General features: G+C 38.6%; 1 long non-coding RNA gene across 8 annotated transcripts in view; it reads left to right on the top strand.

Moving 5' to 3' along the window:
* The window catches only part of LOC103351184 (uncharacterized), a 430373-nt gene that overhangs the window by 170529 nt on the left and 247361 nt on the right, over positions 1 to 12483 (top strand). For 2 of the 8 annotated variants that reach the window (XR_016217447.1, XR_016217441.1), the window contains 3 exons: positions 2683 to 2918; positions 3247 to 3375; positions 3749 to 4246. The exons of 3 other annotated variants lie outside the window; for them this stretch is intronic. This is a non-coding gene — a long non-coding RNA (uncharacterized LOC103351184). Of the gene's footprint in view, positions 1 to 2682; positions 2919 to 3246; positions 3376 to 3748; positions 4247 to 12483 lie in introns of those variants that run through there. 3 more of the 8 variants (XR_016217446.1, XR_016217439.1, XR_016217440.1) reach the window with 3 other exon arrangements.

Here is a 12483-nt window from a genome sequence, read left to right as displayed (position 1 = left end):
GTACATCCTGTTCAGTTGCTTGCTTGTTCTGTTCTTCTGTGAGGAGCTCTGCTCTTGTGTTCTGTGGAGTGTTACCAATTAAAACAAGAAAACACATTTTTACTAAATGATGAAACACTGGCAGGTGAGGGCACCAGCCTGATTCAGTTGTTTGCTCCATTTCCTCCAATCCATGTTTACCTGAATATTCATCTTTATTTGCACGCTCTTTTCAATCCTACTCCTTCCCCTCCCACTTTATTATGAAAATTTTATTTCCATTCTAATGAACTTTCCTCCAGGTCCCTAGTGTTGATTCAGATATCCTCTGCTTTTATGCCTCGTGCCTCTTTTCCAACATCCTGTGGCTATATGTCTTCTTTGCTCTTCCGGGTACACCCTTTACTCTTTTGTTTCTATTTTGTTTTCTTTTTCTTTCTCAGATGGCAGCCTGCGACAAACAGGGAAGCACTTTGTTCTTCCCTCAGAAATACATTTCCCTGTATGAATATGAATAGGATCTGCAAGGAAAACCCATTCCTCAAAGTGCTCAGGCATTTAGTAGGGAAGAGCAACAGACTGGTAGTCAGGAAGGCAAGTAAACAACACGTCAGTCTGAAAGACCTGCAATGGTTTGGAAGTAAATGCCTGCTTTGTGACAAATGGTACTGAAGGCAATAGGAGAGAGGGCACTTAACTCTCAGGATACTGCTGAATCTCCTTCCAAACCATCAAAATGATGATAGACAATATAGTCTTGTCTATGGAAAGAGGCATTATTTTGTTCTCCAATGCTATACGTTTTTGTCAACTGTTATAACTCTCCTATGGTTTTAAAATGTATTGGTGCTTTGGGGGAAATTTGTTTTTGGAGAGTTACGCTAAAAAAAGAACTCAGATAAACCAGTTTCTCCTTTAATCAGGTCACTTTTCTACTGTGACTAAAGTGTGTAAGTTTCACCTGTAATGAAATATTCTGTTTTCTAGTGTGGTAAATTTCCTGTAAAACTTAGCACATTACATGAAGCTGGCTGTAACACAGTTAAAAAAAAATGTTTGCCCCTCATGAAATAATTCCAAGCAATAGAAGACTTAAGCTCTGTTTTAAATCTTATTTGAGGGACAGAGATAGGGAGAGACAGACATGGAGACAGAGAAGGGCTCCCATTCACTCCTCAGTTGTCTGCAATGACTGGGGATGGGCTGAAGCCAAAGCTGGGAGATGGGAGCACAATTCAGGTCTCCTGTAGCAACTCAATCACTACTGTGTCCCAGGGTCTGTATTGTCAAACTGCATTGGGGGTACAGCTGGCGACTGAACCAGATTTTCCAGTGTGGGACATAGGTATCTTAGCTGGTAAGCTAAATGCCTGCCCCATGTTATATTGTAGGTTTTTAATTATGCTCTAAAGTTGGATTTGTTATATACAAATACTTGGAAAGATAAATGGATTCTGTAGTCTTAGAAAAGCATTTATTGGTTACTTCTCAGTGTGATAACTACCAGCTGTGCTGATTCCCAGTGCCACCTGGAAGTCTTGCCCACAGTGATCAAAATTTTTGTCCTGCATTGTTGATGTGGGGTATCACACTTATTGGTTTGCATAGGTTGAGCCATCCTTGCAAGGCTGAGATGAATCCCACTTGACCGTAGTGAGTGATGTTTTTAATGTGATGTTGTATTCAATTTGAAAGTTCTTTTTATGTAAGAATTTTTTAAAAGATTGATTTCTTTGATTTAAAAGGCAGAGTTAGAGAGGCAGAGGCAGAGAGAGAAAGTCTTCCATCTTCTAGCCTAGTTCGTCAGAACAGGGAGAAGGTGCTTATAACATACACCAGGTTCAGCATCATGTTTCCATGTAGATGGCATACAAGAATGCATAGGACTGCTTTGTAATGAGGCCCTCTGACATATGTGACCCCACTTTAACTGAACGCAGAGGTCATTCTAGTGGGATAAAAGCCTATTCTGAAAGTGCTTTCTGTGGGTATCTTTTTATTGAAAGTATCAATAAAAAGATTACTTCATGAGGCATGTCACAGAATTTGGGGGATGTTAAAGGCTAGCATTTGGGATACAATTTAAACACCTACATCTTATATTGGAATAACTTGGGTTTGACATTTGATTGGATCTTCTGACTCGAGCCTGCTAGGCATTTGTGATGTCAAGTGACTGGGTTCCTGCCACACATGTGGAAGCCCTGAATTGAGTACAGCTCCAAGATTTGGCATGACACAGCCTGGCCATTAGTAGCATTTGGAGAGGGAACGAGCAGATGAGATCTTCCTGTTTGTCTCTCTGCCTCTAAAATAAATTAATTTCTTTGAGATTTTAAGAAATTAATTTGGAGAACTTTATCATCTACACTTAAAATTTGTTCTTATGTGTACTTGTTTGGCCATTTTATGTATTCTCAAGATCTAGCCATGCACATGTTTAAGTTTTGATTTTTCTGTAATAAAAATATTGGCATGAGTGAAGTTTGGTTAAAATTTTGTTTTGAAAACTGTGTTGAGGCAAGATTGCTATAAATAGAATCAGAAGGCTATGATTTCAGGCTGTTTATATGTAGTGCTATTCACACTTCAGTTCTGCCCCCAGCAGAGGAGTAAATTAATTTACACTTTTATTAGAAATAAAGGGTTGCCCGCTTCACTGTAATCTCATCTGTATATGATATTGCCTTTTGTCTTTTAAAGATTTATTTATTTGAAAGTCAGAATTAGAGTGGGGTAGAGACAGAGATTGAACTTGCGTCTGCTGACTCATTCTCCAACTGGCTGCAATGCTCAGCAACTCTTCATCCTGGACTCCCATACGGGTGGCAGGGACTCGAATACTTGGGCCATCTGCTGCTATTTTCCCAAGACACTAGCAGACAGCTGGATCAGAAGTGGAGCATCAGGACAGGAAGCAGCATCCACAGGGGTTGCAGGTATGACATGTGATTGGTTTAGCTGCTGTGCCACAATGTGGGCCCTGAGTTTACCTTCTTTTTAATCTGTGCTAATCTGTATATTCTTTTAACTTGTATTTTGGTTGTTACTTAGGTTGAACATTCTACTTTTTTAATCCATTTATATTTTATTTGTGGAAATTATTTATTGTCTGAGTGATACAGTTGAATCCTGCTGTATTAATTTTTTATACTCTCTGTTGAAATGTTTTGGCGTATCTCATTTGAACTTGAACTGTCCTTGGGCTTTTTACAAAGAATTTGGAGACTTTCTCCCTTAATAATTCTGTGATCTTCCTCTAATGAGAATTTTAGCTTGTAAAATTCTGCCTGGCCAGGATGACCCGCAGCATTTATTTGGAGCCCACCTTCAACAGCACTGCCACAAGCAGAACAAAAGGAGCCTTCCCAGCCATGTGTGCTGCCAGTTCCCAAGGTTGGCCTTTGTTGTAAAAGATAACTGGTGAATTACTGCACTTATTTTGAAATCTAGTTATCCTGTGCCCTCTATTTGGAGATATTAAGTTCTTTGGTTATCTTGGGATTTACATGACCTTCAACATTCCCTTACTTAATTTTGGTCCAGCTGTTTACATTTGGCACATAACAGTGCACTCTGATAGGCAGGTGCAAGCTGAGAACTAATGCCAAGCACCTATAATCACTTGTCAGTCACCCTCCCACCTAAAGGATGTATTACTCACCACTCAGACTGAGTCAAGAACAAGAGCTTTAAATAAAGTGTATTCTTTATTTTTACTTTGACAACACTTCCCTGATTAAATATAAGCATTCCTCAATACCCATAGGAATGAACTCCTGTCTGGATTATCAGATCACTGAGGTTCCAGCCCCTTGACTTTGACATGCAAGCGACTTCAACCTTGAACTAAAAACTTTGTGTTGTAGGTCTGATGGTGTCTTTCGAAAACTATTCAATCAGCAATGCCACATGGGAACTATTTTAAGGTCACTCATGCATGCTGAGATGTGTAGTGAACTCTCAAAGCCTTTGTGTTTGTGGCCACAGATCTCACCTACACCTGGGAAACTGTTTCTCTGGGAGCAGAGATGCTGACTGCCATGAACTGGGCACACTGGGCTACTGCTCTGAACCAAGTGCACACTGAGCTGCACTGCATCCTGATCTAACCTTTGGTGGCTACATGGACCCAGCACACCGCTTAGCCTGAATTTCTTCATCTGTAAAATAATGCATAGGAGTAGATGATTTACTGTTTCTTCCATCTGTGTGGATGAATGCGTCTGACTCTGCTGGCTTCTGGGGACTTAATTTTTTTAAAAGATTTATTTATTTGTTTGTTTATACACTGTATTTTATTGATCCATTCATGTTATAAACAGCTTGGTTGACTGTTTACCTTGACTATTGTTTTTTTTTTAACTTTTATTTAATGAATATAAATTTCCAAAGTACAGCTTATGGATTACAATGCCTCCCCCCCCATAACTTCCCTCCCACCCACAACCCTCCCCTTTCCCACTCCCTCTCCCCTTCCATTCACATCAAGATTCATTTTCAATTCTCTATATATAGAGAAGATCAGTTTAGTATATATTAAGTAACGATTTCAACAGTTTGCACCCACATAGAAACACAAAGTGAAAAATACTGTGTGAGTACTAGTTATAGCATTAAATCTCAATGTACAGCACATTAAGGACAGAGATCCTACATGAGGAGTAAGTGCACAGAGTGACTCCTGTTGTTGACTTAACAAATTGACACTCTTGTTTATGGCATCAGTAATCACCCTAGGCTCTAGTCATGAGTTGCCAAGGCTATGGAAGCCTTTTGAGTTCAGCGACTCTGATCATATTTGGACAAGATCATAGTCAAAGTGGAAGTTCTCTCCTCCCTTCAAAGAAAGGCACCTCCTCCTTTGATGACATGTTCTTTCCACTGGGATTTCACTTACAGAGATCTATCATATAGTTTTTTTTTTTTTTTTTTTTTTTTTTTTTTTTTTTGCTGGAGTGTCTTGGCTTTCCATGCCTGAAATACTCTCATGGGCTCTTCAGCCAGTTCCGAATGCTTTAAGGGCTGATTCTGAGGCCAGAGTGCTGTTTTGGACATCTGCCATTCTATGAGTCTGCTGTGTATCCCGTTTCCCATGTTGGATCGTTCTCTCCCTTTTTTATCTATCGGTTAGTATTAGCAGACACTAGTCTTGTTCATGTGATCCCTTTGACTCTTAGTCCTATCATTATGATCAATTGTGAACAGAAATTGATAACTTGGACTAGTGAGATGGCATTGGTACATGCTTCCTTGATGGGATTGAATTGGAATCCCCTGGTATGTTTCTAACTCTACCATTTGGGGCCTGTCAGCTTGAGCATGTCCCAAATTGTACATCTCTTCCCTCTCTTATTCCCACTCTTATATTTAACAGGGATAGATTTATTTATTAGAAATGCAGAATTTCGGAGAGGAAAGTGGGGTGAGGGAACCAGAGAGAATGAATCAAACCAAAAGGCTAACAGTAGGTGCTTGCTTTATTAAGGCAGTTACAGAGGACCTGTCCTGGTTAAAGATGACGGGAAATTTTACCTTGTGATGGGATACTGATAGGATTTTAGAAGAGTATGCTGGACTACAAATATTGAGGGAGTTTTGGAAAATAAAGATTGTCACTTAAAATTATTTTTTAAAAGATTTACTTTTTATTTGAAAGGCAGAGTTACAGAGAGGGAGAGACAGAGATCTATCTTCTGGTTCAGTCCTCAGATGGTTGCAACGGCAGAGTTGGCCCAGACCAAAGCCAGGAGCTTCCTCCAGGTCTCCCATGTGGGTGCAGGGGCCCAAGCACATGGGCTATCTTTCTCTGCTTTCTCAGGTACACTAACAGGGAGTGGGAACAGAAGTGGAACAGTTGGAAATTGAACCAGCACGCTCTGGGATGCAGACATCACAGGTGGAGGCTTAGCCTAGTATACCACAATGCTGACACCTCTTGAATTTACTCTTCCTTTGCTGCCTACTGGAAATCATAATGTTCTAGATTATCCATGTTGTTAAAAACAACACGATTTTTTTATGGTTGAACAATATTCCGTTGTGTATATATTACCATATTTTCTTTATACATTTATCCACTGAGTGGCACGTAGGTTGATGCTATGTCTTGGCTATCGTGAACAGTGTTGCTATAAATATATATAAACTGTAAACATATGTAAACTATATCTTGGCTATTGTGAATAGTGTAACTACAAATGTGTAGTGCAGATATCTCTTTGACATTGATTTCATCTTTTTCATGTAAACCCAATAGTAGGATTGTGAATAATATAGTTCTACTTTTAATTTTTTAAAAAAATCTCTGTATTTTCCATAGGGCTGTACTAATTTTCATTCTTATGAGAACTGTGCAAGGTTTCTCTTTCCTCTACGTTTTCACCAACACTTATTTCCTTGTGTCTTTTTGAAAATAACCATTTTAATAAGACACATTTTTAAAGAAGTAGAACAATGTTGAATTTAGAATTTTAAATCCATCCAGTTGTTCACATATAAAGACAGGAAGGAAACCTTCTCAATCATAAAATGCCTCAGAAAATTTGGTATATGAAAATTACATTAAAGAGACTTGGTTTGAAATCAGGTATTATGATACTTCTAGCTTTAATTATTTAGGATTGCTATGAGATATTTTAGTTCCTTTGTGATACTGAATACATTTTAGGACTGTTTATTTCTGTGAAAATTATCATTGGTATTTTGGTGGAGATTGCATTGAAAATGTTGATTGCTTAGGTTAGTGTGGATATTTTTACAGTATTCTTCCCTTTCATTAATATGGAATATCTTCCACTTTTTTGTGTCCTCTGATTTCTTTCATCACTGTTTCTAGTTTTTTGATAGAGCTCTTTTGCTTCTTTGGTTAAATTTATTCCTAATTTTTTAAAATAGTCTTTGTGGATAGGATTGCTTTTTGATTTACCCCTTAGGAAAATTATTGATATATAAAAATGCTGGTACTTTTTGTATGTAGATTTTTATAGTCTACAACTTTGCTGAATTTGTTTATCAGTTGTAACGGATTTTTGGTGGAATATTTAGATTTTTCCACATAAGATCACGTCACTTGCGAACATAGATATTGACTTTTCAATTTGAATGCCCTGTTTTTCTATCACTTTCCCAATTACTCTTGCTGAGACTTCTAATATGCCCATATAATAAGAGTAGTGAAACTGGGTATCTTTGTCTTGTTCCTGATCTTAAGGGAAATGCTTTGAGCTTTTCCGCATTCAGTATGATACTGGCTATGGGTTTGTCAAAGATAGCTTTTATTATTTTAAGATACATTTATTCACCAAATTTATTAAAAGTTTTATTTTTATCATAAAGGGTGTTTAATTTATTAATGCTTTATGTGCACCTATTGATCATGTTTTTTGTTTTTATTTATGTTGGTGTGACTTACTGCATTTCTGAACTTATGAATGTAGAATCACCCTTGCATCCTTGAAATAAACCCTATTTCATCATGGTGTATGATCTTCTTGATGTGTCTTCAGATTCAGTTAGCTAATATTGTGGTGGGAATTTTTGTATCTATGTTCATCAAGGGCATTGGTCTGTAGTTTTATTTTTGTGTTGTGTCTTTCGTTTTGGTATTAGGGTAATACTACCTTTCTAAAATGAGTTTGGATACTTCCTCATTTTTGATTTTTGTAGAACAACTTAAGCATTCAAACTGGTTCTTTTTTTTAATTTTCAATTATCTTTATATACAGAAGATCAATTTAGCATATATTAAGTAAAGATTTCAACAATTTGCACCCACACAGAAACACAAGGTGTAAAATATTATTTGAGTACTAGTTATAGCATTAATTAAACACCTAAGAGTAATTGTGTATTAATTACAGAGTTCAACCAATAGTTTTAAGTAGAACATAAAAAATACTAAAAGGGTAAAGTATTAAGTTCCTTTTTTTCTTTTTCTTTTTTGTTATATAATTTTTTTATTTAATAAATATGAATTTACAAAGTGCAACTTTTGTATTGTTGTGGCTTCCCCCCCACCCCAACCTCCCTCCCTCCCGTGGCCCTCCCCTCTCCCACTCCCTCTCCCATCCCGCCCTTCATTGAGTTTCATTTTCAATTACCTTCATATACTGAAGATCAACTTAGTATATACTAAGCAAGGATTTCAACAGGCTGCACTCACACAACCACACAAGGTATAGGGTATTGTTCGACTAGTAGTGTTGTTTTTAAGTTTCATAGTAGAACACATTAAGGACAGAGATCCTACATGGGGAGCATGTACCCAGTGACTCCCATTTCAAACTGGTTCTTTTTAAAATGTTTTGTGGAACCCATTTGTAAAGCCATCAAGTCTTGAACCTTTCTGTGATGGATAACTTAATATTTCAATTTCCTCACCCATTATTGATCTGTTTAAATTTTCTATAGTTTTTTTTTTAAATTTTTTTATTTTTGACAGGCAGAGTTTTTTATTTTGACAGAGTTAGACAGTGAGAGAGAGACAGAGAAAGGTCTTCCTTTTCTCCGTTGGTTCACTCCCCATGTGGCCGCTATGGCTGGTGCTTGTGGCTGGCGCGCTGCGCCGATCCAAAGCCAGGAGCCAGGTGCTTCCTCCAAGGACCTGAGCCATCCTCCACTGCACTCCCGGGCCACAGCAGAGAGCTGGACTGGAAGAGGAGCAACCGGGTCAGAACCTGGCGCCACGACCAGGACTAGAACCCGGGGTGCTGGTGCCGCAGGCTGAGGATTAGCCTAGTGAGCCATGGCGCCAGCCAACAGCTACCTTTTTTGACAAAGGTGCCAAAAATATACATTGGAGAAAGGACAGTCTCTTCAATAAATGGACCCGGCAAAACTGTGTGTGTGTGTAAACTATATACATATCTCTAATCTTAGACAAAAATCATCTTAAGATGGATGAAAGGCCTAAATATAAGATCTGAAATTGCTGGAATAAAATAATTGGAAAATAGTGGATGACATTGGTGTAGGAAACATTAAAAAAAAAAACCCAAAGGGCAAACATTATGGTACAGCAGGTTTTGTTGCACTTGGGACACCTGCATCCCATATTGGAGTGCCTGTGATGAAGTCCTGCCTTTTCTTCCAATGCAGCTTCCCATTGCATCTCAGAGGCAGCAGATGATGGTCCAAGTATTGAGGTCCCTGCACTCAAGTGGCCAAAGACACTAAGTCTTCATCATGAAGTGATTGTCACACGATGGGAGACCTGGGTGGAGTTCTTGGCTCCTTTGTCATAGCTCAGCCCTGCCTGATGTGGCATTTAGGGAGAGAACCAGCAGATAGAACATTCATTCATTCATTCATATTCTCACTCTTGCTCTCTTTGTCACTCTGATTTTCAAATAAAAATAATCAACCTTTAAAAAAAAGAAAGACCCTGCAGAAGCACAGAATATCAAAGGCATGATTTGTGTATGGAATGAGGATTCAGAAAGGCTCATGTCTGCAAAACAGTAATCTCACCTGGAAGAATATTTCACCTATAGCCCACGTAATTTATTTAAGTCATAATGCCAGGAACAGCATTTACTGTTTTATTCCTTCTTGAATGCTTCCCAAAGCAATGACATATGCTCAGTGAATATTTCCTTCCTAAAATGTTTCTAAAATCAAGATCAAACTTTAGACCATTCCCACAAATCCATTTAGCTAGAAATAGTGGACCACCTTTTACTTGTCCATTAGCATTATAGCAAAAGCACATTAATCTTCCTTATAAGGTCAGCCCAGTGTTTAGGGCAACCTTACATACTTACTGGAATCCTTCCTAAGAGCTCTATAATTTTCCAAGGTGTCTGAGTGCACTATCTGTATTTCCAGAAAACCCAACTTTTGGTAATCTTATAAACCACAAATTCAATAAAGTTTAATTCAACAAAAATTTAAAGTTTTAAATAATAATGTATTAGATTACCTGAGTACTGAGGACAAATATAAAAAACATCCTTTTTAAAATATTCTACTTATTGGGAGAGACATAAAATGTCATTGAGGGGTGAACATTTGGTGTAGTGATAAACTTGCAACATGGGATGTCCACACCCCATTTGGAGAGCCTGGGTTTATGTCTTTGCTACATTTCTGCTCCAACTTCTCACTAATGCACACCATGGAAGGCAGCAGGTAATGGCTCATGTAGTAGGGACACTGACACCCACATGAGAAACCTAGATTGAGTTCTGGCCTTGTGATTTTTGGGCTGACCCCACTGTTGTAAGCATTTGGGGAATGAACCAGTGGATGGAAGATGGTTCACTTTCTCTCCTTCCCTCTCCTCTCTCCCTGCCTTTGAAAAGACTAAACATTTTTTTTAAAAGTTATTTAGTTAAATCTAATTGAGTAAATATTTACTAAGAATAGGCGACATGCTAGGCATTATGATGAAGTGGAGAAACAGTCACAGTCCATGTGTTGGAGAAGTGAGTAGTCTGGCCTGGAGAAGGCAGAGGCATGCAGTGTTAGGGAAACACAGGTGAGAAAGCTCTGGTGCTGGAGATAGGTGATAAACCAACTGAGAATAGCAGATGACACTTCGACTGGGCCTTGTACTAAGTCCAGTACTCTATCAGCTGGACAAAGACATTCTCAGTACATTGGACCTCGTGAGGAAAGTTATGGGTGTGTGAGAATATATTCCAGGCTAAACTCATGTGGTCTAGGATTGTTTGGGGAAAGAGTGTGTAGCACTTGCCGGAAGTCCATGCATTTTAGGAATTCAGGAGTCTCCTAGGGGAGGCCTTGTCAGAGGGAGACAAATTTGAGGAATAAACCACTGCTTCAGAGATTTGAAAGCTAACTTTTTAAAATATTTATTTGAAGGAGTTATACAGAGAGAAGGAGAGGCAGGTCTTCTGACTGCTGATTCACTCCCCAGATGGCTGCAATGGCTGGAGCTGTGCCGATCCGAAGCCAGGAGCTTCTTCCAGGTCTCCCACGTGGCCCAAGGACGTGGGCCACCTTCTACTGCTTTCCTAGGCCACAACAGAGAGCTGGATCAGAAGTGGAGCAGCTAGGACTCGAACTGGTGCCCATGTGGGATGCTGGCACTGCAGGTGGCAGCTTTACTTGCTACGCCACAGCACTGGCCCCTAAAAGCTAATTTTGAATGCAGTTTCATAAATTGCTCTTGCCAGGGATGGCTCAGTGATAAACTATTGAGAAAAGTAAAAGTTTATTGGTGAAAATTTAAAGATGATAACTATGACAGCACTAACTCATAAACTTAAAACTGCAGCAATGGTTTAAAGAAATTCTCTACAGGATTCAGATTGATCAAATTTTTAAAAAATGTATAAAAAACCATTACAAAACCTACTGGCTTAGCAAACACATAAATGGATTAGCTTGGTCATGTTCATTTTAGTCTGTTTGGTGGCTGTAAGTTTCAGAGTGGACTCAAGTCTGCTCCAAGTGTCTTCCATCCTAACCCTCCTTATTCAAGTGTGCTACCAAGGACATGCCCTTCTCATGATGACAAAAGCTTATGGGTGAAAAGATAAAGGTATTGTCCTTCAAGTGCAGTCTGGGGGCAAGCCGTCACTTTCACTTTCATCTCATTGGTCAAAACAAGTATCCTTGTCTCCACTGGGTGGAATTGTAAAGCCACATGTCAAATGTCAAGGATGGAGGGAGGAGGAACTGACAACATCAATGCATTCTGCTACAGTGATAGGTCGGGTGGGAAGCAGCTGTTTTTCTCATGATTGTCACATCTACAGACAGTGTGGTGTATGCACATATGCTTTTCAGACGTGAGTGTTAGAAAAGTTAGAGCATTTGTTTTTGCTTAAGTCAGTTATGGGAAAGACTCAGTTTAACTTATTTTGGGACTAGAACTAGATAAGGCAACTCTGCTTTAAAAAAATACATTGCTGGGATTTTTTGTTTGGGAGATTATTACCTATTTGTTTTTCCTGACTCAGATGTGGTAGACATGCTTTTCTGCAAGGTAGTGGGTATCCACTGTTATGCATAAAGAACTCTGGTCCATGTCTGACATATGGGTAGTGTAGAATAACATAAGATTGGAAAAAAATTGCATGAGATCAGGTTGTGAATTATTTGTATATCAGGCTAAGGAGATTGCCTTTCCACTCTGAGGAGGCATCAGAAAAATTTATGCATTAGATTAGAATATATCAGATTAATGACTTAATGGTTTGACTAATTATCAAAGACAAGAAATACATAAATAGACCAAATGTAACTTGGTGCACAGCAGACAATGATTACTATGCTGAAAGAGAAATACAGCCATAGGGAAAAACAGGGTGGAGACACTAATCCTGCCTGGGAGATTTTTGGGGTGGTCATTGAATAATATTGAAATAGGAAGGACTTTGATAAATTTTTGATAACTTTGATAATTTCTTTATATTGAAAATAAGTGATGGGGAGGGAAGATCAGCAAGACAATAGAACATTTGCTTTCTCAGCAACTATATATCAAGTGCTGCTAGGTTCTGGGTGCTGTATTAGGTGTTGGGTAGGTAATTT

This window comes from Oryctolagus cuniculus, chromosome 12 (genome assembly GCF_051225735.1).
Source record: "Oryctolagus cuniculus isolate XC-2025 breed Fujian yellow rabbit chromosome 12, ASM5122573v1, whole genome shotgun sequence".
In the NCBI taxonomy this organism is placed as follows: Eukaryota; Metazoa; Chordata; class Mammalia; order Lagomorpha; family Leporidae; genus Oryctolagus; species Oryctolagus cuniculus.
The sequence above is the reverse complement of the archived record's forward strand: the minus strand, read 5'-3'. Positions and strand labels throughout refer to the sequence as shown.